This window comes from Marmota flaviventris, chromosome Y (assembly GCF_047511675.1).
Source record: "Marmota flaviventris isolate mMarFla1 chromosome Y, mMarFla1.hap1, whole genome shotgun sequence".
Lineage (NCBI taxonomy): Eukaryota > Metazoa > Chordata > Mammalia > Rodentia > Sciuridae > Marmota > Marmota flaviventris.
Window position 1 is genome coordinate 12460912 of NC_092519.1, and position 13683 is coordinate 12474594.

Here is a 13683-nt window from a genome sequence, read left to right on the forward strand (position 1 = left end):
CTTAAGTGGCAGAAGAGGAACCTGATATTTTCCCAGAGTTCCCTAAATATTATTGATGATGCTAGAGGAAAATTCAACTCTAAGGTACTGGCCAGAGAGCTGGAGATATTGTGTAAGAGTGAGTGAAGAAGATGAACAATGGGAGAGTTCCAACTTCATCAAAGAACAAAGTGAATGTACAGTCCTGATTCAGGAATTTGGAGTGATCCTCATCTGGTTTAGGGGTCCTCAAAGGGGTTCTGATGCTCAAGTTCAAACTGTCCCTCAAACTGTCCCACATATGCTGAGGCAACTGGAATATCTCATTGAGGAAAGCAGCTGTTGACAAAGTATTTGCTCATTCTTTCCCCTTTTTCTTCCCCTGTGTGTGATTGACATGGTTTCTGGGAGGAAGTGGGTAGCAAATAAGAATATGTTTACTCCTTAGAGACTATTAAAATAATTTCAATAGTTGATATTCTGGAGACTATGGAGTTTACTACCACAAAATCAAGACCTGTGGAATAAATAGTTCAAAATAGGTTGGACCTCCAAGAGATCACTAGATAAAGAACTAGTTAGCAAGGTCATTATAGGAACTCTTAACCACCCTTACAAATTCCCCTACATTGATTGTTGGCAAGACATGGTCTCTTTCAACCACATTAGCTTACATCTTGTCTGGAAAAGAACTATAAATAAATATGATGGCCCAGGTGATGGCTCACTCAAAATGCTGACTGCAATCTAAGAAGGCCATTTAAATTGGAGAGCCAGAGGAGATTCCCCTCCTTGAATCCTCCAGTGTTGTCTCAGTTTCCTATATCTACTGCAGCCAGAATCTTGCCAGAGGATACAGTCCACTCCTCCCACAAGGCTACCCCAAGCAGCCTTAATAATAGCCACCCTGACGCTGACACTTTTAACCCAATATACTCCAACTGAGAACTACCAGGAGAACTCTGCACAATTCAGGAGCCACTTGTCAAAAGAAATGAACTTTATTTTTAAAACACACACACCACACCACACAGCTCTTCAGGAAAAACCCTCAGAGCCCAACTGCCACCACCAGCTTCCCACAAGCCTCTCAACCCCCCCATTCCTCCAGCTCTTGAGGCGGATTGGCTGAGTCATGTGGGCAGAGCCAAAAAAAGGTCCCCCCAAAAAAGGTCCCCCAATGAGCAGCTCCACGGTCTGAAAGGGTGGGGAAACAGCCCAATGAACATCACAGCAGAGGAGCCAATCAGTTGGCAGCTAGAAGTTTGCTGGGGCGGCTGTGAGCCAGTCATCATCTGGTAGCTGGAAGTTTGCTGGGGCCCCTTTAGCTGTGGCTCTCAACACCTCCCACACATGCTGAGGTGCCCTATAGATGCCACTGAAAAGAGCTGAAGGCCCATCTACTAAGATCAAGATGCTCAGGTGCAAGGGAGACAATGCACCTTCATATATCAGCCTTTTACTACCATAGATCTCTTGAACTGGAAAAACCAAACCTTCTCCTTCACTGAGAAACTTCAGGCTGTAATTGATTTAATACAATTCATCTTCCAGACCCACAAGTCTGCTTGGACTTATTGTGCCAGCTACTTCTGACTTTTTATAGTTGAAGAACAGTTACAAATTACCCATGCTGCATTACAGTAGTTGGAGAAACATGCAAGAACTGTGAATCAATTCCTCAAGGAAGATCCCTTATGGGACTCTAATGATGACCAGAAGTTTCAGATGCTTGAGTGTTATTAAGAGGCACTTTCAGGTAGCATGAGGAAGGAGGGAAGAAAGTCATAAAATGAGCAAGACTTCAGAGGTGCTTCAGGGATCTAAAAAGAGCCCATGTCAATTGTTTGAGAGATTATGCAAAGTTACATCTCCACACCCTTTGATCCAGAAGCAGCTGAGTGTCAGTGAGTGGTTAATACAGATTTTGTAGGTCAGGCCTAGGAACACATCCAGCATAAACAACAGAAGTTAGAGGGTTTCACTGGAATGAATACAAGCCAACTACTTGCAATGGAAGTGTTCATCAACTGAGATCAAGGAGCCCACAGTGAGACAGAAAGGAAAAGAAGGTAAATCTGCTTGTTGCTGTTTTAGTCGATAGTCCATACACTCATGGAAAAGGTATCCCATCTAGATGAACCTGAGGCCAGAAAAGGAGTCACCCTCACTCAGGAAAAGAAATACCTCACTCAGGTGAGGTTAGAAAGGAACCAGTGTGACCACTGTTGTCAATTGGGATGGGTGTTGTGGTGTGCACCTTTAATCCCCGCAGCTCAGGAGGTTGAGACAATAGGATTGAGATTTCAGAGATCACAGCCTCACCTGTTTCTAACTAAAATATAAAAAGGGCTGAAGATGGATGTGGATCATTGGTTAAGCACCCCTAGGTTCAATCCCTGGTATCCACCACCCACACACACACAAAAAAAGAAAAGAACTCACTGGAACACTGAAAGAATGAGAGCCCCCAGTAGTCAGAGGATTATCACCTGGCCCCTGGACCAAGGGGGTGAGGCCAAGTGGTTCAAGGATGATACAAACAATGAAAGTACCTTATGAAGACCTTGAGGATAATTTTGTTGGATTGGCTGCTATGGGTAACTATGAGGAAGACTAGGACTTGTTTGCATTTTGTTAGACCCCAGGAGCCTCTGGTCCAAATAAATGTAGGGGACTGGGTCATGGATTTCATGATTCATACTAGGGCAGAACATTCTGTGGTAACTTAACTGGTGGGCCCCTCTTACAGAGATAAGCCACAATTGTGGGAGTCAGAGGTAGCTTATCTTGTCACCAGTGCTTATTGTCTTGATGATGCAATTTAGTTGGCCATGAAGTTATTCACAAACTTCCTGTACCTCCCTGACTGCCCTGTGATGTTAATGGGTCAGAATCTATTGGGAAAGCTGCAGATCCACAAAACTTTCAACTCTCACAGTGAAGTGACCCTGGCCCTAGGAAATCTAGAAGCAAAAATTCTGACTTTCACAGTCCTGCAAAGAGAAGAGTGGTCTTTCATCAGTCTATGCAAAGGCTGTTACAAGAACCTGAGTGTCCTTTCAAGGTGCTGGGGGTATGAGCTAGACACAATTCTCCTAGACTGGCCTGACTTATACATCCAATAATAGAAGTAAAGCAGGGGGCTAAGCTTGTCCGAGAAAAACAGTATTTCATTCCTTATAAGGCACAAATTGGGATCCACAGGCACCTAGAGAGACTTCTAAAGTATAAAATATTCTAACCCTGCCAATCATCTTGGAACACAATTTTCCTGCTAGTCCAGAAGCTGGAAACAGTTGACTATAAGCCATTCCAGACTATTATCCTGCTAAAGCTGCCTTCTTCACATGTCTAGAGCTCACAGATGCCTTCTTCTGTATTTGCCTGGTCTCAGAATTAACCTATCTTCCCTCTCCATTGGGGAAATCTTAAGAATAGAGACAAAGGTAGGCTGACATGGATTAGACAGCCTTAAAGACTGAAAAATTTCCAACCATTTTCAGCACTATGTTAGCCTCTGATTTAAAAGCTTTCCCAGTAGACCAATACAGGTGCTCTAGCACATAGACCAGTGTGTGGACAACCTACTGCTGGCCAAATGTAGGAGGATTTTATGGATGGAACACAACTACTCCTCATCCTCTTACAGAAAACTGGCTATAAGGTTTCAAGAACAAAGGCCAAGGAGAGTGTAATGGTATACATCTGTAATCCCAGGAGGCTAAGGCAGGAGAATTTAAAATTCAAAGCCACTCTCAGCAAATTAGTAAGACCCTAAACAATTCAGTAAGACTCTGTCTCAAAATAAAATATAAAAAAAGGCTGGGGATGTGATTCACCCATAAAGAGCCCTGGATTCCAAAAAGAAAAAAAAAAGAAAAAGAAAAAAACTTTGGTTTTCAGCTATCCCAAGAACAATGCCAACTCTGCCCAAAGAAATAATAGATTATCTGCACAACCCTGGTTCTGTCAAACCAACATTAGGAAGGAGAGTTCATCAAGGTCACAGGTTTCTGGATTTCTCTGTCTTGGCAAAACTCCTTTATGAAGCCACAAACTGGGTGAACAAAATCCTTAGTTATGGGAAGCTCAACTAACAAACTTTGAGGAGATTAAGTGGGGCTTCACTCACTCATATGTTCTTGTACATACAAAAGATTGCTGGTGTTACAGTGGGATCCTGATCCAAATACTGGGTCCATGGCATCATCTTTCTTTCTAAACAACCTGAACCTGTTGCCCAATCTGGCCATCCTACTCACAAGCATTTGCGACCATGGCAGTTTTAGTGTCAGAGGCTGACAAATTATGGAACAAGAATTAATGGTCCAAGTGCCACATTCTAGATTGACAGTAATGGAGCATAAAAGGCAAGACCTAGCTAAGACCCAAATGGTCAAATATCAGGGAATTCTGGGCAAAAACCCATACATCCCATCTGGAAATAGTGCAGATCTTAAGTCTTGTGATCATCCAGCCTATTATCAAGCCAGGTTGACCAGATCAAGGTTGCATTGAAATCATGGATGAAGTATATTATTCCTGCCAACTGGACTGAACAGACCAACCTCTCAAAGACCCTAAGGCTGAGTACTTTCCAAATAGAAGCAGTTTTGTGGAAGAGAGAAAAAGTATTGCTGAGTGCTTATAGTGACCTCAAATTCCACAACTGAGGTACAACTTTTGTCTTTGCCAAAAGGAACCTGAGCACAAAAAGTAGAACTCACTGCACTGACCTGAGAGCCCTTCTACTGGAAGCAGGGATATGTGTCAACATATTAAAACTGTAAATATGCCTTCACTACCTCCATGTGCACAATCTTTGAATAAATAAAAGGCCTAATCAACTCAGGAGGGAAAGACATAAATAAAGTAGAATAAAGAAATCACTCTAAGATGCTATAAGGGCTCCTAAAGGATGACAGTCACTCATCATCAGATACATCAAAGGGGAAACATCAGAGTTGCTCAGAGAAACTGTAAAAGCAGACCAAGAGGGAAAGTTCATGGCCTCCAATGTAACAACAGAATCAGTGGCTCTGTCTGTCACCCTGTTCGGAAAGTTCATGGCCTCCAATGTAACAACAGAATCAATGGCTCTGTCTGTCACCCTGTTCTATTTCCTAGTCTATTGGCAGTATGGGACTCTAACTATCAGAACATGAAACACCTGGCTTAAAACTAAAAGTAGGAGTCATCTCCTGGATTGATTTGAAGAATAGCAATTCCTGAGGCCCTAGACCTAGCCTTTGTCAAGCAGTCCTACCAAGAGATCGACATTGGCCAGATGGCCACATTGTTCAAACATTTCTACATTACCCAGCTCTCCAACATACCCAAGCAGTATGTTAACAATGTGAAACATATGCTTAGAATAATCAATGTCAGGGACCTATGGCCTCCCCTGGGGTACAAAATGTTGGAGAAGCCTCATTAAAAGATATAGTATGGACCTCACTGAGCATCCTCGGGTCTGGGGCTACTCCACCTACTATCCCTGCCCCCCCCACCACCACCAAAGATTGAACCTAAGGCACTGAGTCACATCCCCAGCCCTACTTTGTATTTTATTTGGAGAAAGGGTCTCACTGAGTTGCTTAGGACCTTTCCATTGCTAAGGCTGGCTTTGAACACTTGATCCTTCTGCCTCATCCTCTAGAACCACAGGAATTATAGGTGTGTGCCACCATGTCTGGTTTGGGTTATAAATTTTTGCTAGTCTTTCTGTGGATTTTGTCAAGCTGCATTTGTCAAGCTGGAATTTTAACTAAGGAAATTGAAAGAAACCTCAATTTACTGGCCAAACAGAGCACTAAAATGCACAATGTTAACTATCAAAATCACTTAGCCTTAGACAACTTGCTTGCTTCTAGAAGTGGGGTATGTGGGAAATTTAGCCTGGGCAAATATTAGAAGCCTTCCCTATTTGCACAAAGAAGGCACATGAATTGGCCTGGTCTCTCCTAAAGGAAGGTTTCTTGGTTCAGAAACCCAATTACCATGGGATCAAATAATGGGCTGGCATTTATGACTGATGCGGGGCAATTAGTTGCAAAGGAATTGAAGACCACCTAGAAGTTATACACTACATACCATCCTCAGAGCTCTGAGAAGTTGGAGTGGATAAAACAAACTCTAAAGTTACAAGTAAACAAATTGTCAGGAAACCCACTACACTGGGACTAGATGTTGCCAATTGCCTTGTTGAAAGTTAGGCAAAATTATTGTGAAGCAGCCGATGCAGGCTCTTGGCTTAACCCTGATCCCTGTACACCATTAATTAAGAGAATACAGGAAGCTAAAAAGCTATACTTTCATGAAGTCTAGCTAGTAAAACAATGTTTCCCCATCCAACTACTACTGTTTGATTCTAAAAACCTCAGTTATTGGAAAATATTGTCTTACCCAAAAGAGAAAACAATTTAACATCTTAATTGGGACTTTGACATGTCTGGGCCAAAAATGCAGTGATGTAACTACCCAGAAAAAAAACAGTGGTGGGAATTCTCAAATCATATAAAGTTCTCTAATCTCAAACAGGCCTGGGGCAATGCCAACATAGAAACTGAATGATAAGCCCCAGATGGACAATTCTGGATATGTGGAAGCAAATATTACTTACACATTAATGATATAGACAAGATAATAAAGGAAATTGCAGATCATATGGGAAAGTATGCCTATAACAGCAGCCAGACTGGAAAGGTTGAAAACTGGGGATTATTTAGAGGTGGTTTTACTTTTGGGGCATTCAAAACTCTCATAACTGTTGTGATTTTCATGCTAAGGGCATGCCTACTCCTATCTTGCCTGATAGCTCTGGTTTAAGATCTTGTCTCCAGCCTCATGGAAGCTGTGGTTAAAATATAGATGAAAATGGCTACATATTTTATGATGTTACAGGTATTTAAGCCATTGAATCAACATGTTGCTCTTTGATCCTGAGAAGGTCCAAGCATCAAAGGGGGAACTTGGAAAGGCTGCACACTCAGTAACTGTGTGCACATAGGCAGGTGAAATTCTGTTGCAACTCTATAATATAGAATATCTGATCAGAGGGCTAGGGCTGTATCTCAGTGATACAGCATTTGCCTCCCAACGCATGTGAAAATTCTGCCAAGAAATTCTGAGAGGTGTTGTCCCTTCTCTCTGAGAACTCCTTGGACTGTTCTCTGGAGACATCTCTTCTGTGACATTTTCTTTGGGTCACATACACAGATGCTCAAAAGTGTTCTATGACTTAATCTGTTATCTCCTCATAGAACCTCTTTCAATACTTTTTCACATTCAAAGACTAAAAAGCATAACCTTGATTCACCTCACTGCCTATTGCTTCCCTTCTTGGGTAGCTGAGAAATTCCCAAGCCATGTTGATTCAAGTGGCAATAAAGTTATTAATGGTGTCTAGAGATCTGGTAAGAATCTTTGAAATATGAAACCACAAAGTAGCTTGCAGTCCTCTTTAAAACCTGTTCTTTCTCTTCTCACACCATACAGCTGGATCAAATAAAGTTTCTCAGCTTCTGGGGATTTTTCTCCCTTAGAAAATGAATGCTTATTTATAAGAGCTACAAAAATAGGAGATATCCTTTGGCAATTATATACCTTTCCAGGGTCAGAGGGAGTGTCAAAAAATTGAGTGATTCATATCAGGGACTGGTCTCCCAGCAATTGAGCACCTCTTTTCCCCCCAAACATGAAATTTACTCAAAACACACTTAGAGGAACCAAGCCTTCACATGAAAATGAAGGAAGTTTCCTCATTAATCACCATATTCAAACCCCACACACTTAGAGAATAATCTTTTGAAACAAAGCATGTGCTATAATTCTTTTTTTTTTTTAATTTTTTATTGTTGACTGTTCAAAACATTACATAGTTCAGCTATAATTCTTAAGTTATGAGTAAGACTTTATCTCCTATTCTCCCTCACTCCTGTCTATGAATACTCTGTAAATTCTCCTATTATATGCTCCAGATATTCTCTTTTATATATTTTCTGTTGAAGGATTATGGAAAATAACAACCCTAGAGAAAACAGGAAGGCAGTATGGCCCTAAAGGTGAGGTGGGGGGAGGCAAACATTACTCCTTCTCAGTAACAAATGAGTCCTGAAGGGACTGAGCACTAGGCCATGGATTTTCCCATTGCTAGTAAATCCTGAAAAAGCAAATAGTGAAGCTCTGGATAACAAAGTGTCCCAGAGAAAGAAGATAAGCAGTGAATTCCAGCTGAGTTCTGAGTTTTCATCCCTTCCGAATAACAATAAGTTCCACACTTTTTACAACATCTTTCCTGACTGCCCAAACCAACACATGCTGCTTCAGTCTCCAATGATTAATTTACCCTCATTGTGACCTATCAAACTCAGTGCCCCTCTGTAACTAGCACTACTGTCTACCCTGAAAGTGAGCCTCTCCAGTACCTGACTCCACAGCAGAATAAGGAAAAACTAGCCAATCCATTTGAGATCTGAAAACATCCCTGTTATTTGGGCTTTCATAATAGTGCCAAAACTGTTTTGGTTATTTTGACTTACATCTGTCAGCTAGAAAGTCCTCTCAAACCTTTGCTTTAATTAAAATCATTGTGATTCTTGTATTCCCTATACTTGATGTTTGGGGAAATGTTATTTCAATGTTGTCCTTTCCTTTACTAGATATATATCTTTGGATATAGTCCTCTTCTTATTTCAAGATAAATACCCATCTTATGGTAGAAGGGATTGGAAACTGGCAGTTTGATAGCTCAGAGACTTGACTTATTGGTATTTAACCTTAGAGACTTGCAGAGAATAACAATCTGTAAAAAGAAAACTGCAGCAACAAAAGCAGAAAACAAAGTAGCAGAGGCAGAACATCCATCTTTATACTTGGTATTGTATACAATTTGAGACAGACATAAAAATCTGAACCCAGTGGAGGATACATTGTGGAACACATTAGAAGTTTTTATAACAGCAATCCACATTACACTTTTGTAAGGGTAAAAGAAATTGAAGTTAAAGCGTAAAAGTTAAAGGGTAAAAGACCGGGTGTTGTAAAAGTTTCTAAGCTGCAAGGTCTGAGTTAAAATGTAAAGGAGGTATTGTTAGGTTTCTATGTTACCTGCAAAACCTGAAATTTCTGTAGCTATTAAGACAACGCTTGGAACTGCCCAGTAAATATTTCCCATGACTATTTGGTTGTTTAATAAGGGCTCTGTGTGGTTGCACGCAGGCCTTGCAGGGCCTGAACCAATCAGTTTGAATGTGTACTCTCTTTAGGAATGACCTATCACTCCAGCCTAACCTGTTCCCGCCAATGAATGAACTAATCATGTTTAGGAGTTGTTGTTCAATTTTCCCGCGCCTCATGATGATTTGTTCTGATGTATACAAAGCCCTCCGCCCTCCCCAAAAAGTGTACTTAAGCAGTGCTCAGCCCCTCCTCGGGGCTCTGGGCTGCTTTCCCTTCTTGAGTGGGCACAGAGCCCCAGCATGCTGGTTCAATAAATCCTCCTTCTGCCAATTGCATGAGTGGTCACTTGGTGGTCTCTTTCTCCGACGTTTCGCGGGATCCTCTTTGAATAGAGCCCTTAGTGCTCTGCCACCATGACTTATTTTTAAGAGACTTTTTTTTCTCTTTCTCTCTCCCTCATTTACTTTCCTCTCCTTAATGTCTCCCCCTCACTAATTGCAGAGGAGATAGAATCACCTTTATTCTCCATTCTAGGCAGAGTTATCTATTCTTGAGCACACACCCACCACAGGAACCAAATAATTTTCACACTTGGGAATGGTTATAAAAGATCTCAGAAATAACTATATCCCTAATTAACAAGTGAATCACAATTTTAGACTGAGATCACATGAAATGTAACCTTTGAATCACCTCTTAAAAAAACTCCCTGTTCCTCCTGATAGGTAGAACACAACTTCTGGGACAGGAGTCCCAGTGTTTCTTCTTTGCTAGCAAAGCTATAAACTTTTTTTTCCCTCTTTTTTCTCAAAACCATGTCCTCCAGCTGATTGAATCTGACCTAATATTCTTAGATACATACATGAATATACCATAGTGAATCTCACCATCATGTACATCCACAAGACACTGATTAAAAACCAAACAAAACACAAAGTAAAAAGCAGAAAAAATCAGTAGAGGAAAGGAAACGGAAGGGAAGGTGGGAGAGGAAGGGAGAGTAATGCATACCGGATACTGAATAAAAATACATTATATCCAGTCCTGTCATAAATATGTCAAAATGAAGTATATGTCACATATAACTAAAATGAACCAATATTAAAAAAAAGGTGTCCTAGTTTTTAGGATTGCATTGGGGATAAGGACAAAGCTTTTTATATAAGATGAATTTGATTTAGGCAACACCATTTTGAAACATATTTTCTAGCATAGAACTCTCACTCCATGACACTCAGACTCAGAACAACAGTCAGCCAGACCTAAACTCCAGACAATACAATATAAGAACTAACTGTTATCTGGTACTGAAATCTCAAGAAACAATTTATGCAACATTGAACAGTGTTTACAACCACCAGAATACTTCCTGGATAATGCCTTGGCTGTTACTGACAGCTCAATCCTTGTCCCCAATGTCAATTTAATAAGAAGTCATGGTTTTGAGAAAAAGGAAAATTTTATTGATTTACTAGCAAACAAGCAGCACAGGGGAATCCTGTCCCAGAAGCTATGATTCTGCCTATCAAGGAGAACAGAGGACTTTTAAAGGGGTAATTCATCTGTACCGTGTTTGGAGTTGTAATTCACTTGTTAATTTGGGAGATAATCACTTCCTAGATATCAAGGTCATGTCTAGCACTGGTGAGTGGGTGCCCAAGGACAGATAACTAGGCCTAACATCAGGAACAAAGGGTAACCCTGTCTTTGTGATCCCATTAGGGAGGTGGAGAGGAAGAGAAAAAGAGAGAAGAGGGAGAGAGAGGAGGGAGGGAGGGGAATACTCCTTTTAAAATAAGTGTCAGTGGCAAAACAGCAAAGATTATATTCAAAGCATGAAGTGGACCACATTTACACAGCAATTGCCAAGCCACAAAAAAATTTTACCTATCCTTCTCACTACCCTACAACTTCCATAGGTTATAAGTGGAAAACAAATTTTAGCCTCCACTAGACTACTCTGTGAATGTTTATCCCAATAAATCTGTCACTCTCTTCACTCTTTACATTTAAGCCCTGTGGCTTAAACCAATATGGACTCCCCTATGTTCCTCCTTTGCTAGTAAAGCAATAAAAATTCTTTGTCCTTTTTCTCAAAACTGTTCCTTATTATTGCATAGACACCAGGGACAAGGAGTAACAGTCCCAGATGGCTTAAGTTGACAGAATATGTTATATTGAAGCCAGAATTAGAGAGGCAGTCAGTGTTGATAGGTAAATTGAGTCAGGTTGGATCTAGGAAGCCAATTTTGTGTGAGTCTGGAAAGTTGGAGATAGACCCCTGAGGGATCTTATCAAGAACTTGCCCCTGTTCCAACCTGTTGCCAAGGTAACCTGTCCCAGGAATTTCCCCTCCCTACAGGGATCTATAAGGTTGTTAATGTCCTGCACTTCCCCCTTCAGCCCACCTGTCTCCCACCTTTTGACCCTCTCACTGAGCATTCCTGGGCCTAGTCACCTATGCAGGAAGGAGAAAGATAAAGGAGGAAAGGAAGGAGAGCACAGGAAGCCTAAGATATATTAAAAGGGCAGAATACCTTGCCTTTTGGGATACCATGACACCAGTTATGGCCCCCTTCTCCCTCATGGGAGAAGTCTTTTTAAATAAACCCTGTTTCATCTGCTTGCCTCAGCATGCTTCTCTAATGTTCAAACTTCAACATGTGGGGAAGCAGGACGCTTCCTTAACAAACTATTATAAGCAGAAGAAATACCAGCCCCCAAATGCCAATAAAAAGAATGTAAGTGTACCTAAAGAAAAGGAGTTTTTGTGACCTCTATACTGAGAAACCAGCCTCTACCTCAGAGCAAAGCCTGTCCAAGGAGGGGATGGGGGGCTTGACTCTTGTCCTTGGAAAAACTCATAGAGAGCTCCTAGACACATACCCACCCTGCTGAGTTGTTTATCTTCAAATAACAGGAGAGATCTGCAGTGCCAGGTGTCCCTGACTCAGGCTAGGTGAGGATCCATAGCAACTCCCTAGCAACCACCAATCAGCATGAGACAGAGAAATACCTGGGATGCCAGATGACCCTCCTAGTAGTTTATGGTGGTTGATAACATGTTGGGAAACCATGTAGTTCAAAACGTACAGCCCTAGTGGCTTAAATCAATCAGTTCAAATGAATGCCCCTTTTGTTCTAACCAATCAACCTCACCCAACTTGTTCCCACCAGTGAATGTGCTAAACATGTTTTAGAGCTGTTTTATGATTTTCCCGTGGTGTGGGATGATTTGCTAAGAGATGCTATGATGTATGTGAAGTCCCTGCCTTCCCCAAAGAGTGTTTAAAACTGCTGCAAACCCTGGGCTTGGGGTCTCTCAGCATCACCAGTTGCTGTGAGTGCACAGAGGACCAAGCTAGCTCACAATAAACACCTCTTTGCTGCTTACATCGACCTTGGTCTCTGGTGGTCTTTTGGGGGTCCCAAATGTGAGCATAAAAATATCAGTCAAAAATCAAGAGGTGGACCTAGAAAACATCCTGTAACCCCAATAAAACTGGAGGGTAGGAAAGGTATATTGAGAGGACCCAATGGCTCCTTTGAGAGTATCCTCTTTTCTGCATTACCATCCCTTTTAGTAAACTCTGAACATGGCTGGAATCTTTCCAACTTTATCATAAGACAAAGGGGATCTCTGCATTGCTGCAGTTTCCTAGTAGACTGCAGTTCTTTAAATTAACTAGTTTTAAAATAGGAAAAATATTATCTTAATTTTATATAACAAGCTTCACATTTAAACTTTTAATGTGAGTTGAAATATATCAAATGTTGAGTCTATAATGGCATGCCCTCTTTAGGGAAAATATTAACTAAGCTTCTCCAGAAATCTTCACCATGGCTGATTTTAGGACTGTCAGCAAGAGTCTCTACAAAAGAGTTCAACTAGGTAAACTTCCTATTTTCCTGTTCTGCTATTTTATTTGGCCGCCAGCCTGGAAGAGGTCAGCACTCCAGGTGCTGGATTCCCCCTTTACTAGTTTGTCATGAAACTTTATCCAGTATAGTAGTTTGTTCAAGTGTTTTCACAAATGCAAAATGTGATTAAAAGAAAAAAAAAAGACAGATCCTTTAACATGGCCTCTGGCCTTGAGTTGGAGCTTCACAGAGATGTCTACATAAGAGAAGTTATCCACTGGGCTCCATCGTAACAGCTGGCAGGAGGAGGAATGAAAGGGGAGAAGAAGCTCTCCCCTTTTTGGGAGCTATCCTTTAAGGGTTAACTTCCCCAGAACAGTGAAAGAAACAGCTGCTTTTATGTCAACTTCTGCAGACTGTGAACTTCTGAGCCCCTCCCCTTAAATGCTAGGTATAAAGTTCTGCAACTATCTGAACTCTGTGTTCAGGGGATTAATTGATTGCCATGAAAGCTGTGCCCTCTGAACCTGGCTGCAGCCAAGTGAAACAGTTTCCTGTTATCTTCAGTGCCTTGCCTCGTCTGTCCCTACAACAAGTCTAGGTAGAACTTGACCTACACAAAGCCATCTTGAAACATGTATTCCATATTAAAATCAGAGA